Genomic DNA, 16,527 nt, shown 5'->3' on the forward strand with positions numbered 1-16,527 from the left:
TTCAATGGTAGCAGCATGACAGGTCAAGAGAAGAAGTAACAGTAAAATAGTTTCATACTTAACAGAAAAGAACCATGAACATAACCACTATCCACTTATTTTCCAAGCCAATCATTACCTCCTCCAAAGAAATTAACTGTCTTCTTTCACTATCATTTAATCAATCAGACAGTGAAGGAAAAGAGGTTCACACAGAGAGACGTAGGAAGTTGGTATTCCCAAGAAAACACAAGAAAAACCACTCTCTCTCTTTTAATGATTTCTATCAGAGGTTATAAGGGAAGGAAAAATTAAATTAACAGCATCATATGGAACTCTATGTACAAAAACGATCCAGATAAACCAGATGACTACAATGGTGTGGTCAGTCAACCAGAGCCAGACATTCTGGAGGGTGAGGTCAAGTGGGCCTTAGGAAGCACTGCTATTAATAAAGCTAGTAGATGCGACAGAATTCCAGCAGAACTATTCAAAACCCTAAAGGATGATGCCTTCAAGGTGTTGCATTCAATATGTCAGCAAATCTGGAAGACCCCACAGTGGCCACATGACTGGAAAAGGTCAATCCTCACCCCAATTCCCAAGAAGGGTAGTACTAAAGAATGTGCTAACCATCAAACAACTGCACTCATCTCCCATGCCAGTAAGGTCATGCTTAAAATATTGCATGCTAGGCTTCAGCATTATGCGAACCAAGAACTTCCAGATGTTCAAGTTGAGTTTAGAAAAGGAAGAGGAACCAGAGGTCAAATTGCCAACATTCACTGAATCATAGTTGAAGTCAGGGAATTCCAGAAAAACATCTACCTCTGTTGCATCAACTACACCAAAGCCTTTGACTATGTGGATCATAATAAACTGTGGAAAGCTCTTGAAGAGATGGGAATACCAGACCATCTTACCTGAGAAATCTGTATGCAGGTCAAGAAGCCACAGTTAGAACCCTGAATGGAACAATTGGTTGGTTCAAGCTTGAGAAAGGAGTATGAGAGGGCTGTCTAATGTCATCCTGTTTGTTTAGTCTATACGCTGAGCACATCATTAGAAATGCCGGGCTGGATGAGTTACAAGCTGGAATCAAGATAGGCAGGAGAAACATCAACAATCTCAAATGTGCAGATATTTGAGATACGACTCTAATGGGAGAAAGTGAAGAGGAACTAAAGAGCCTCGTGATGAAGGAGAAGAGTGAAAGAGCCGGCTGAAGACTAAATATTAAAAAATCTAAGATCATTTCATCTGGACCCATTGATTCATGGCAAACAAGGGGAAAACGGTGGAAGTAGCAACAGATTTCCTCTTCTTGGGCTCTAAAATCACTGCAGATGGTGACTGCCGCCATGAAATCAGAAGACTGTTTTTTGGTAGGGGAGCTATGACAAACCTAGACAGTGTGTTGAAAAGCAGAGACATTACTCTGCCAACAAAGGTCCATATATTCAAGGCTATGGTCTTCCCAGGGGTCACATAGGGTTGTGAGAGTTGGACTGTAAAGAAGGTGGAGCCCTGAAGAATTGATGCCTTATAACTGTGGTGCTGGAGAAGACTCCCAGGAAACCCTTGGACAGCAGATCAAACCAGTCAATCTTAAGGGAAATCAACCCTGAATACTCACTGGAAGGACTGATGAAGCTGGAACTCCAGTATTTTGGTCATCTGATGTGAACAGCTGATTAACTGGAGAAGTCCCTGATGCTGGGAAAGATTAAGGGCAGAAGGAGAAGAGGGGTCAGAGGATGAGATGGTTGGATGGCATCATGAATGCTATGGACAAGAATTTGGGCAAACTTTGGAAGATGGTGAGGGACATAGAGGCCTGGTGTGCCACAGTCCAAGGGGTTGCAAAGAGTTGGACAGGACTGGGTGACTAAACAACAACAACATAACTCTAATCACACTTGGATTTAGACCAGGGAAGCACATACACTACAAATGTTGTATGGACAAACGGTTAGCAATATACACTCTACAAAGAATGACACACCTTCCCTTCCCTCTTAACCTACATTCACTTTCAATGATGTTGCTAATTCATTATTATTCTCTTAAATACAGCTTTGGTGCACCAGTAGCTCCTGAGAACAGCTTTCTTCCCATTGTCTCTCCAAGTCTCTTGTGGTCCCAAGTCATAGAATACCACAGACTATACTAGCAATAGCTTTTAAAGTAGCCAAAACATTATGACAGAGAACCTGCTACTTGTCTTCACCAGGCCCAAAGCATCAGAACTCTGGGAAGAATTTCATAAGTCTTTTCTGATTGATGTTTAGCTTAGATAAATACCTGCACCTCAATCTTTAGATAAAAGTTCTGGAGCATATTGTTTTCTTAGCATACTCTGGAAAACACAGAAGTCACACCTTAGTTTTTCTAGCCAATAGCAGGCTCATTTGCTCTTTTAACTGTAACACTGGAGATAAGCAATAGTTTGAACATTTTTTATTATTAGGATGGAATTAAATTTCACACACAATTTTAGAGACACCATAAATATTGAATCTCAAATACACTGGTCACAGAACACTTTTATAAAACTAAGTAAACAAAATAAAATTAAGAAACAAAATCATCTCCTACTGACCCATTAACCAGAAAGGCAAGAATCATCACTTCTAAAGGCTCAGCAATATTTCCCTCTTTCAAATGCCTATAATGCTTACACAATATTTAATTTGTCAATCATATGCTACTTTTTAGAAATATCAGGTTTATCTTTCTTACTAGATTGTAATAAGCTAAAAGCTAAATTGGAGATCCATCAAATCAGATTACAAAAATCCTATCACAGGACAGGGCAATGAGAACTGAAAATCAGACAATGGTAAATTCATGCCCTTACTGATGTTCATGGGCTACTCATTTTTTTAATGTGCAGCAAAAAAAAAAAAAAAAGACATGGAATAAAAAAATAAGAATACCCTCTTATACCGATTGTGTTAACCAAACACTTAAAATTTATAATTTATAGACTCAATGCTGATGAAGGTGCTGAAAAACTAGTGCATGAATACACTGCTAGGTGTACTTCAAGTTACTTTGTTATATGAACCAGCAATATACTTAAAAGCCATAAAAATGTTTATATAACTCTTGCATAAAGAAATTACCTTAAGGAAACATTCAAAGAAGGTTTTATGTATGAACACATTATAATTTAAATATATAAAAAAGTACTAGTAATAACAAGTTCAAAAATAATAATGACTAATTAAATGATGAGATACTGAAATTAAAAGATGCCTGCTCCTTGGAAGAAAAGCTATGACAGATCTAGACAGTATATTAAAAAGCAAAAACATCACTTTGCCAGCCAAGGTCCATATAGTAAAAAATAAGGTTTTTCTAGTAGTCACATACAGATGTGGGAGGGGGACCATAAAGAAGGCTGAGCACCAAAGAATTGACGCTTTCAAAGTGTGGTGCCAGAGAAGACTCTTGAGAGTCCCTTGGACTGCAAGGAGATCCAACCAGTCCATCCTAAAGAAAATCAGTCCTGAATATTCATTGGAAGGACTGATGTTGAAGCTGAAACTCCAATACTTTGGCCACCTGATGGGAAGAGCTGACTCACTGGAAAAGACCCTGATGCTGGGAAGGATTGAGGGCAGGAGAAGGGGGTGACAGAGGTTGGATGGCATTACTGACTCAATGGACATGGGTTTGAGCAAACTCCGAGAGATGGTGAAGGACAGGGAAGTCTGGCGTGTTGTAGTCCATGGGGTCATAAAGAGTCAGAGACAACTTAGTGACTAAACAACAACAACAACAAAATTCATATATTTTTTATAATAAAAGCTCTAAGCAAATTAATAATTGAAAGAAAATTCCTCAACTGATGAGAAGCATAAAAAACTTACACCTATCATTACATTTAATGATGTGAGATCAAATATTCTCCCACTTAAGATCAGGAATAAGCAAGGATATCTGCTCTCAGCACTTCTACATAAGATTGTCCTAGAGGTCCTGGTGCAACTAGTCAAGTCAGAAGGCATCTGCTGGAAAGGCAGAAGTAAAACTGTCTTTATTCACAGATGCCATAATTGTCTACCTAGAAAATCCCAAAGATGCATAAAGTACTATTAGATATAATAAATGAGTTTAAAAATTTTTATATTTAAGATCAACATACAAAAACCAATTGGGGTTCTATATACCAGCAATGAACAATTAAAAATTGACATAAAATCAACAGCATTTAAAATGAACATGAAGTACTTTGATTTATTCTAGCAAAGTATGTGCACATTGTCTGAAAAACTACAAAGCACTGATAAAAGAAATCAAAGACATAAACACATGGAGAGACAGGCTATGTCAATATTGTCTGACTCAATATTGTCAGACTGTCAGTTTTCTCCAAAGTGACCTATGAATTTGGTAAAATCCTAGTCAAAATTCCACCAAGCTTTTTTTCAGTAGGAATTGACAAAATGATTCTAGAATATCTATGTAAAGGACCTAGAGTAAATAAACAATTTTGAAAAAGAAAAAATACACCACATGTGTGTGTGGTGTAATGTGGAGGACATACCACATTACCTAATTTCAAGACAATATAAAAGCAAGACCAAGACAGAGTAAAATAGTAGAGTAAAACAACGGATACACAGATCAACAGAACAAAGTACAGAATCCAGAAATAGAACAGTACATCTATGGTCAACTGATTTTTGATAAAGGTTTCAAGGCAAATCGATAAAAAAGTATGGTCTTTTTAACAAATGGTACTAGAAAACTGTATATTCTATATAAAAATATGAACCTTGACCATACTTTACATTATTGAAAAATTAACTCAGAAAGTGTCAACAGAGATGCAAATGTAAAAAACCAACCAAACAAACAAACAAAAAAAAACCCCAACTGTATATAACAGTCCTAGAGAGAAAACAGGAGATAATTTTTGCGTCTTTGGGCTAGGTAAAAATTTCTTAACAAAGAACTCCATGTTCTACATTATGCATGAGCCATAAAAGAAAAAATTGATGTCACTGTGAACTATATTTTACTAAGGTAAAAATCTCAAACTTGTGAAGAAATACTGTTAAGAAAATTAAAAGCTACAGACCAGGGGAAAAAGTTGCCAAACATATCTAATAATGAATTGCTAATAAGAATATGTAAAAATCTTTTACAACTCAATAATAACTATTTTTAAAACTGGATGAAAGATTTGAACAAATATTTCACAAAAGAAGAAACACAGATGTCAAATAAGCACACAAAATAATGTTCAGCATCAACAGTCATTACATGAATGCAAATAAAAACCACAAGATACACTATATATACATTATTAGAATGTTAAAAATGAAAAGAAAATTGACACTATCAAATGTTAGCAAGGGTGCAGAGCAACTGTCACTCTCAAATATTTTTGGTGAAAATGTAAAATGGTAAAGCAACTTTGAAAACAGTTCGATGGTTCCTTATAAAGTTAAACATATACTTACCATATGACTCAGTAATCCCACTCCTAAGCACTCCAGAGAAATGAAAACACATGTCCACATAAAAACTTTACAAATATCTTTATTGTGGGCTTCTTTCATAATATTCCCCAAACTGGAAACAATCCAAATATCCACCAACTGGTGAATGAGTAAATAAATAATCCCCATTACAGAATAGTAGTCTGTAAAAAAATGAAGAAACTACTAATATATGTAACAATATGAATGAATCTCAAAAGCATCATGCTAAGTGAAAGACATCAAAATGAAAAGTATGGGTCCATTTATATGTATTGTTCCTTTTAAATGGCAAAACTGTAGCATCAGAGATCAAAACAATCATTGCCAGAAGCTGAGAGTTAGAAAGAGGAGACTCATTACAAAGAGGTATAAAGGAATTTTTTGAGTAATGGCAATATTCTGTATCTTGATTTTGGTGGTAGTTACACAATTGCATGACTTTGTAAAAATTTATAGACCTGAATATCTAAGAAGGATGAATTTTTACTACATGTTAATTATGCCTCAACAAACCAACAAACAAATAAAAGACTGTCACACCAAGTGTTGAAGAGAATGTGGAACAACCACAACGCTCATTCACTGCTGACAGGTATGGAAAATGGTACAACCACTTTGGGAAATAGTCTGATATTAAAAAAATAAAGTCAAACATATACTCCAATAATTCCTCTCCGAGTATTACCCAAGGGAAATAAAAGCATGTATCTATGCAAGCACTCGTATATGAATGTTCATCAGCCTTATTCACAATAGTGCAAAATTGGAAACAAAATGTTCATAAGAGGTGAAAAACCAAATAAAGTACAATATACCCATATAAAGAATATCATTCTTCAATAATAAGGAATGAACTATTGATAAATCTACTCCATGGATGAATCTCAAACATTATGCTGTATGAAATTCCATTTCTGGAATTTTACATAAATTCTAGAATTGGATGTATCAGTAGTTTACTCTTTTTATTGATGAGAGAGATTTCTTTAATATAGGGCATAGCATAATTTATTCACCTGTTATATTTATGAAATAATCTACTGGAAACATTTCTTAGTCTATAAAAATGAAGATTTTATAGCTTATAAGATTAAAAATGCTGTTGTAAGCACTAAATAAGATAATTGTAATTACATCACAATATTTGGTAAGTGTATAATCAAAGATAGTTGGAAACTACATCTTAGCGAGGTCAAATAATTTGCCAATATCACAGTTAGAAACCCAGGTCTTCTTGATTCCAAATTTCTTAACCATTATGCTGTCTTAACAGCCACTATAAGGTTACCGTAATTTGTAGGTACAAGAATTTTCTTTTCCTGACATTTAAGGAATTGAAACAAAGGGAGACACTAGAATTTTAACAGGCCAAAAAAGAGTTTTCTTTCTCCATACTTCAGAGGTTTGGAAAACTGCTTATACAGCAATTAGAATAGACTCTAAAAGCTCTAAAAAGCTCTCTGCTAACCTATGGGAACAGATCCCAAATCTTGGATTGATTTGGGTCTTGCCTATATAACTAGTCAAGAGCCTGGTTTTCTTTTCCACTGGATATTCTCAGCAAAGGTTACAGTGTAAAATACCAAAAGGGAACATCAGAAGCTATACTAGGAAAGTGAGCTGTCCTTTGACACCAGTACTATTCAGAAGGGCTTCATGCCCAAATTTAATATTTCATATATAATAATCCCTTAATCACATCTTAAAATGCCTTATCATTTCTCTCTCTCCACATTCTCAATGGGTTATTTTGCTCCTGAAAACAACAGAGACCAAAATAAGAAATAATCCTGGCTAATCAAGGAGGGACTACTTTACGAGGTGAGCATCCCATTGATATAGCTGTGTGATTGTGTGTGAAACTCTTCTGCAGCTCCCTGCTTGCTGACAGGTGTCCTACAGAAGGCTCCTTCCTGTATGGCTGCCTGAGTCAGCTGTTCCTGACTGTCCATCTGCCTCAGCGCACTCACTCCGGCCTGCTTCCCGCTGTAGTTGTTTCTTTCACTTGGTTCCTGTTCCATCTTTGTTTGCTTCATTGAACTTGACACTTGAGACAGCCCTTTGGGTTCCCTATCTTTAGTGATGTCTGGTTCCCCTTTCATAGTTCATTCTACTTCATTCTTTACCAAATCCTGGTTTCTGAACTTGCCTAATAGAGGGTTTTAACCTTCAGATCATGTTCTGGATGTTCTTTTTGTTCCTTGTTCGCCATGGGCCTATGCTTGTAATGGTGGCTCCCAGAGAGCTAATTCTCTTATAGTTATGGGGGCTTCTTTCTTGGCAAAATGAAATATGCCCCAATTCTCCAAGTCTAGCCCCCTGCTGTCACTCTCTGCTGCCCTCCAGCGGCTACCAATAGGATACATTTTTCGACCCCATGGACTGCAGCCCACCAGCTCTTCTGTCCATGAGATTTTACAGGCAAGGATACTGGAGTGGGTTGCCATTTCCTTCTCCAGGGGATCTTCCAGACCCAGGGATCGAACCTGGATCTCCTGCACTATAGGCAGATTCTTTACCGACTGAACTACAAGGGAAGCCCTGATAAAAATTAGCTCCAAGAAATGGCAACCCACTCCAGTATTCCTGCCTGGGAAATTTCATGGACAGCAGAGACTGGTGGCTACAGTCCACGGGGTCACAAAGAGTAGGACACAACATAGCAACTGAGCACGCATGCACTGGCTCTACTGCCCTTTGGCCCGAGTATCCTCTAACAGGACGCTAGACAGTGTCGTCAACGCAGCTGAGCCTTGTGTTCGGAGCTCATCAGGCTTCAGCTCAGCCAGTGCTACCCACAGCAGCCTCTGATTCCACTGCTACTCCCAGGGAAATTCACTGGTGATGACTTTCCTGTCCTTTCTCTTGAAGATGTTATTATCTAAGAAATTCACAAATTCCAGGTTTACGCATACGCATATCCATACTGTGTTGGAGGTAAGGGAGAAATCTCCTGAGTTTCTGAGGCTTGGCTTGCTGGGAAAGGAGAGAGTGGTGCAGTGTCTCAGGTCAGCCTAGTAGCTAGTCTCACAGACTGCCTAGGTCTTTTATGATTTAGCATGAGGATTACAAATGTTGTCTATGAGCCAACGTAGAATTAGAATATGCTACACTTATTTGCTCGTCACATAAGAGTTGAAAGGGAATAAAACTAGCCTCTGAACTGACATATTTCACTATGGGGCTATCTGGAGTGATGCTGGCACCATGCCCATATTAAAAGTTACAGAGATTTTACTGGACCAAAGGAGCAGGAGGATTGTCACAGACTATAGACTCACACTTCCAGAAAGGCTATTCTATACTCGGGTAGAACCTCTAGCTGGCAGATCTCTCTGCCTCCAGTTTAAAGTAGGAAGCAGTGGACAACTCTGTTGACCAGCTTTAGATTAGATGAGCCATCTAACCCAGGACTGTACCAATATGAGGTGCCAGTAACAATGGAAAATGTTAGCCCGGGCAGCTTGTAAGTCAAAGGCCAAATCCAATGTATTATTTGTGGGAAAATACATCAAAAGCCTGGTGTTTTATCTCCTGCTACCCAAAAGATTGTCCACAACCCCACTAACTGAAGGTTCTTCATCCATTGCTTATTTCTATGTATCTGCCATTAACATCCTGTTATTAAAGATTCAGCATTTCCAACACACACACTATCTACAGGAGGAGGCTCTTAAAGAACTAAGAGGCCTCTCCACCAAGCACAACTATGCAAAGAGTTTCTGTTGCCTACATTTTTGCTAAGTGGATATGCCTCCTCTCAGAGGAAAAGCAAAGCCCCTGGCAAATACACAGTGGAGCTTATTAACCCTTCCATCTTCCCTTCGAGTATCCCAACTACTCTCTACTTCAAAAAAATCATTGTAGAGTCTCCCTCTTCTGAGACTACCATGGTCTCAATGCGGTGAGAATCAACCAGTAATATTTGTTCCCTCCCCTCTGACTCCTGACCTCGTGAAATGACTCCATGAGACTTTAAGAAATTAGACCTCTGAATTGCTAAAATGATCTCCATAGAGAGAGGCTAATAAATAGAAAATGGTCTTCCTAACATGCTATAATGTCATTTGGCTCATTAAATATCTGGGTCTTTTCCTAGCTCTTAAGTGATTCCTTATACAATTTTCTATTACCAAAGAGTTGTCCTCTACTTGGATATTATTTCATAAAACCCTGGTCTAGAAAAAATGGGTTCTGTGTTAAATCAGAAATGAGCCCAAAGACAGAATTTCTGAGCTCACCTCCTCCCCAGTTAAGAGGCTGGCCTAGGTGACACAAAGTCTCAGCAGTTCTAGAATAAATTCTCTAACCAACCAAAAACATTCAGTAAATCCCAGAATGTATGACATATTACTGGCAATTCCTTCTGTAAATCTTCCATGACAGGTCTAGTTAATACTGTTCTGAGCAAGGTAAGGAGATATATCTGGTGTGCAAAAGCTGTAGCCACACTGCAGTAGCTGTATTCACCTGTGCCCCATCCATGTGTATGCTGACCTAGCGTTGACTTATCTGAGGTCAAAAGTCTAGCTCAGTAGAGTCTATTCTTGGAAATGTTCCCATTTTTATTTATTTTTTTTAAAACAGAACCAGACCCAAAAGGGCTTCCCTGGTGGCTCAGTAAAGAATCTGCCTGCAATGCGGGAGACCTGTGTTCAATCCCTGGGTTGGGAAGATCCCCTGGAGAAGGGAATGGCTAACCACTTCAGTATTCTGGCCTGGAGAATTCCAGGGACTGTATAGTCCAACAAGGGGTTGCAAAGAGTTGGACATGACTGAGCGACTTTCACTTACTTACACTTAGAGACCCAAAAGTGTTAAGCTTTCTCCTACTTCGGAATAGGAATTATTTGCTGTCAGAACCTTCTTTAAGGTTAGAGGTATCACTGTGAAGGTTATGAGCACCTGTCAAAACAACATGGGTGAAAGAATTTTGTCAATACAATTAGAAAAACCTGCCTTCAAAAACCAAAGGCCTACTTTTGAGGTATTTCAAGTTAACCATCTTATTTGTGCCAGGCTGCCAACCGTACCTAAACACTCTTTTGTGAAAGCCTGCTTATCAATATGCAGCAGACTTCACTTTGTCCTGGGGATATTTACAGAAAATTCTGCAGCTGTCCCTAAAACTGACCAGTATAGCATCAATACCAAAAATAGATTATCTAGACAAAATGGCATTCTCTCAAAGCACGAGGGTCACATGAAGAGAGATTTTGGGAAGGGCAGAACATTAAAAAGGCCTATTTTACAAGCATGGGCAAACTGTATCAGAATGTAAGCTCCACAAGGGCAGGGACCATATTTTATTCATTATCCTATACCCCCTACACCACTATAGCCACTATACCACTATATATGCTGTAACAGTGTTAGGCATAGTGGTGAATGAACGAATGAATGAACGCTTTCTGACTAGAGGGCCTATATTAACATTTAAATGCTTGCCATACTTATGTCAAGACATGACTATAGCTGCAGGAACTTCTAGTAGCTCTGTATCAGCAGAGATTTGTGAAGGTGTTCCAATATATTATTAATACTACAACCTCTTCTAATCAGCAAATGCCTTTGGGATATGATAACCCTGGATTTCATTTCTGAAATGACATCTACCTACATTGTTGTTCAGTCACTCAGGTGTGTCCAACTCTTTGGGACCCCCATGGACTGCAGCAAGCCAGGCTTCCCTGTCCTTCACTATCTCCCTGAGTTTGCTCAAACTCATGTCCATTAAGTTGATGATGCCATCCAACCATCTCATCCTCTGCTGTCCCCTTCTCCTCCAGCCCTCAATCTTCCCCAGCACCAGGGTCTTTACCAATGAATCAGCTCTTCACATCTGGTGGCCAAAGTACTGGAGTGTCGGCTGCAGCATCAGTCCTTCCAATGAATATTCAGGGTTGATTTCCTTTAGGATTTACTAAATTTAGGATACACTGCTTTGATCTCCCTACTGTCCAAGGGATAGGTTACATACGCTATCATTGGTTGTGCAGATAATCTTTTCCCAGATAATTCAACTAATGGCTCAAACCGCTCCTTCCAACCCCACCATTCGCATCACTTATAGAAGTGACATCTTCCAATTTCATGGGTTATCAAACTGTTTGATTAATAACTCTGGTGCAGATGACTCCCAGTTTTATAGGTCATTATTAAATACCCACAAACTATTTCAATTGAGCACCTGGAGAGTATTTCTACTGACGACATTACTGATCCACACACTTCAGTACTAGAGGGTTAATACACCATGGTCTCTACTTTCCTCCACCAAGAATATCCTTTCATAAAAACTTTCCCCTACTATCTACACCCACACCTCCCTTCTTTACCATCACTCACCGACAACTGCTCAGTAAATACATGGTAAAACTACAGGCTACCACCCCTCCCTATTAAGTAGTACATGTGGGAGATGGCTTTCTCCCAGTTTAATACTGGAAGAAATGATCAGTGACGAAGACTGATCCTTGAGGCTTTTCATGCTTCCCCGCTAGCCTAGCCTCCTATGTAATCATCTAGTTAGGGGTTGTTTAGTCTGGTTATGGTGAAATAATATAAAATAAATTCTATTAAGTATCATTTTGATACATGCTATATTAGACAAAAGCACTTTTTTGATATAAATGGATATTCTACTGAGGCTAAAATATAAGTGATTATTAAGCAAAGTTAGGATTTTTTTTCCATAAGAGACAATAGCAGTCAAGCAAAGGGGACATATTACTCTTAATGGGAATACTGTTCATTAAACTTGGGGGTAGGCCAAATAAGACAGAAAGCAAATTAATAAAAAGACAAAATTTTATTGAACAGGATCAAGATAGGAGGGGAAATAAAAGGGGCAGTCCTACAAAGTAAGATTCTTGAGTGGTTCTCAGGTTTCCCTACCTGATGTTGGCTAACTTATTGATTTTGCCTATATCTCTCTAATAGGTATAATACCAGAATTTGTTCAATATCTCCAAAGAAATTTAGAATTATTTCTCTTAGGTCCTATAGTTGTTTTTAAGGCATGGTAAGTGCCTGCAATGGAAATGCACTGTGTTTACTTTAGACAGAAGGTTCAGAAATTGGAGAATAACTGGCCTAGAGGGAATGTCACCAACTCAATCTAAAAAAAGCCACAGATATCTTGGGATGGCATCACTGTTTAAGAATCATTGCCAACAAGCTCCATTCAGAAGATCTGATGCAATGTCACAACCTAATTCATTCAGCTTTATAAAACTTAAATATATTGGAAGTAAATAACTGTTGATGCCAAAGAACAGAAAATAATGTGACGTTGCTAAAGAACACATTCAAGCCTTTCCCTATTGGTCAGACATGGAAGGTGAACAGCTAAAAATTAAATAAATAATGTAATAATTATCAGGGGAAATTAAGACTCTCATAATGAATGGAATAACAGAAATGTGAAATGTTTCAAGGTAGCTTGTAATAAACAGCATTTGATGAGGAGTTATGGAACATAAAAAAAAGAGGTCCAAGAAGAAGCTGAAAAGTAAAAGCAAAGAATAAAGAAGAGGAATTAAGAAAATGGTATTTAAAGAGATGAGCTTAATACGAAAGGCAGAAAGACAGTTAGATCCTGGTTAACAACAAACACACAGATGCATACATACACATGCACACAAACATGCACACAGATTTTCAAAAAAATACTTAAGTCCAGCTATTCTTGATGTAACTCTCCTCTCGGTTTAACTCTCCACCTTTTCCATGAAAAATTTTATACTGCTCAGGCCTACAAAGACCTCTCTACTTCATGGCCTTTTTTTGTACTTAGAGATTCAATCTTGCTCCTGATTTGCATTGTTTATTTTGCATCATTATATAAAAGTCATATTCCAACTAGACTGTAAGTCGGAATCTATTTCCCTATTCCTTGAATTTGGGCTGGCCCTGTCTGTGACCAGCTCTAGCCAACAGAATGCTGAAGAAGTGATATTTCAAGTGTAGACCTCAAGAGGTTTTCACGTTTCCTCTTGCTTTCCCGGAAGCCTGCCAGGATGCCATGTGGACAAGCCTGGCTTGGTCTGTTGGTTAGAGAGAAATCACAAGGAGCAGAGAAGAGTCGGCTTAGGTAAGGTATCCTGGATCAGGCAGTCTGCAGCCACTCTAGTAGTTCATCTCAAAGTCTGATGAGCTCAGCTGAACCTATCTAGTCTGTAGAAACTTGAGCTAAATAAATGATTCCTGTTTTAAGCCAATATGTTGTGGGGTGATATGTCATGCAGCATAAGCTGTTGAAATAACTGAAACATACACAATGGTTTTAGCCTTCAAATGAAATACTTACACATAGTGTGCCTTATATTAGAATCAAGTATTTGCTGTTCACCTCTTTGCTATTAGAATGTATTATATCCACTGTGTATTCCCACAACACCTAAGTTGTAATTTGTTCATAGTAGGCACTCAGAGTTTGATAGACTGAAATGAAAATCAACTAAAGTTCAAATTCTGGTGTTCTTCGACATTATTTACTTAAAGTTTAACAATGGAAGAAAATACCAACCACAGTACTGTCTGAGAATCAGATAACTACTGAGGATCTGCTAGTGGCCTTGTGTTGCTACTCTCAATTATGAACCATTAAGGGACAGCAACTTTTATTACCTAGAATATAAATGCTACTTCAAGACAGTTAATAAGTGAGCCCTTACGCTGACCTTCTCAATATTTAGGATTAATCCAAATTTTGGATTTTAATAGAAATAGCACACATTTGATACATGGATGTGAAATTGTACTGCAATCCTACTTTCATGAGCTTGGGAATACAGAAAATATAAAGTGTAAAAGGAGAAGATTTTGATTTGTACTAATTCCCACTAACAGGTGGTTTTCTACACCCAGAAACCTGACAAATGACGTATGTATGTAAATATGCTTTAATTCTGAAGTGCTTTACAAATGTAAAAGATCATGAAATCCTGTGTATTCAGAATGTCATTTCACTTTTTTCCTTAAGAAGTAGAAAAATCAGAGTAGACAGAATGGCTCAGAAAGGATAAATAGTTCTGCTATCCACATTTAATTTGCTTCCTAATAAAATTCTATGGCTTTCAAATGACACTCGGCTATTATAGTGTGTACAGAGATGATTTCATCAAATATTCTATGTTTTGAATATTTTCAAAATTATCATTCAGTTGATAGTGTGAAACACTCTAAAGCAAAAGGACATGAAAAGCATGATCAGCATGAATATATTCAAAAACCCGTGAGCAAAATAAACTCAATGACAGTAAAAGAACATCCTTGCTGCACTGAATGGGCACAAATCACCCTTTTCCATGGGTGCATACATGTATCCTATTTATGCTTTAACTTTAACTTCTTCCTTTAACTTCAGCCATTTCTGATCAATACTGTTATCTTTGACTTAAAAGGAACATAATGGTTAAATCAAGCGGTAAGGTGGATAACTGAGTCAAGACATTAAAGGTTTAGACAGGCTAAATAAATAATTAAATGACTAATTATTAAATAACGATTTAATGATTAAAATCTGGTTTGTTAATAAAATGTCTTAAAAGGAAAACACAGTCCAAAAAGAGTGAAACCTTCAGCTGTGGTATATAAAATCAACCACATAAGAACTAGATATAGAACGGGTAACAATGTCATGTATGAAAAAGATTCAGTTTCTAGCAGATGGAAGCTCCATAAATCAGGATACATTTACATGATTTTTAAGATCAGCACCCAGCGTAGCCCCCAATTTCTGTAACTCTATTTTAGGATTCCAAAGAGTACAGGCAAAAGGACATATATTAAAGGACACCTAATCATGTCTTATTTGAAAACATACTTCCAGGCTTTCTATTTATAATCTGAACATCTCTTATACTTCATAAGCTGCTCCCTTTAAAAACAATGCTCACTTTAATTAATTTATGAGAACGACTAAGATGGACTACAAAGAGATATGCATTTTCAGCATGGGATGGGGAAAGATCATTTTTGTCACCCTGATTTAACTTACCTAAGGCCTGCTAGTAATGAGCTAGGGAAGTTTTTCATATGATCTAAGAATTTAAGCTGCCTTAATAGAGACAGACATAAATAGAAATTAAGTGATAGATTCAACAGGAAGAGGCATACTCTTTCCTGACTCAGTGAGTTTTAGAGTTTTTTCTACTACTAAAAATTTCATGCAAGGAACTCTGAGAACAAAAATGTAATAGAAAAGAGGAACTTAAGCATAAACAACAGTGTTCACTGAGAACTCACAAGTATTTCAGCACTCATCCCGGCTCAGATCCACCTTATTTTGGCTGTGCTTTCTAACTTACTCCTTTAGTTAACATTTTCTGTGAACACTAGCTACTTTCCATAGGGACCAAAACCACAAACTTGAGAGAATGACCACACTTCCTTTTCATGAACAGCGAGAAGAGAAAATTTTTTCCTTGGATGTGTTTTTCCAATGAAATTCAATTTCTGCTTTCCAAGAAAAGCCAACTGGCTCAGAAGTCTCTGAGAAGAAACAGTGAGGGGATACTCAAACAGATACCATACCACAAAACTCCAAAGCAAAATCCCAATCTTTCAGCCTTAACATCAAGTCAAAGGGTTAAAACCTGAACACCTCAGTTGACTTGCTGAATCCACAGGTGGAAGATCTAAAGGGTGGAAAGAGATACTCAGCTCCATTTGGGACCATGCTGAGAAAGCCTTTATGTTTAGGAGAACCCCCACCTCAACTCCTAAATACTAAGTTGACACACGTTTCTGGGACGCGGCCTGAATCCTCAAACTTTGGCAGGTCTATAGAGACACAATTTTCTATTTTCTGCTTAACAGGGCTTTCCAGAATTGTCATCAGATGACAGATTACACCACCCATCCACAAGGATTCAGGGGTAGCTCAGGCCATCCATTATGGGTTAAAAGCTGTTCTAGCATGAATCGAGTCACAGTGGTAAGGAGACTACCAATACAAGGGGTCCTACGGCTTTAAGAAATACCCTGGGCATCTAAAAGTTCTCAGAATGCAAACTTTGTCAGCTCTGAAAACAAGAGGCACTGC

General features: G+C 37.8%; 1 protein-coding gene across 2 annotated transcripts in view; it reads right to left on the reverse strand.

Moving 5' to 3' along the window:
• Positions 1-16,527, reverse strand: part of EXOC6B (exocyst complex component 6B) — a 664,516-nt gene that overhangs the window by 151,066 nt on the left and 496,923 nt on the right. The window lies entirely within an intron of this gene.

This window comes from Cervus elaphus, chromosome 11, assembly GCF_910594005.1.
Source record: "Cervus elaphus chromosome 11, mCerEla1.1, whole genome shotgun sequence".
Classification (NCBI taxonomy): domain Eukaryota; kingdom Metazoa; phylum Chordata; class Mammalia; order Artiodactyla; family Cervidae; genus Cervus; species Cervus elaphus.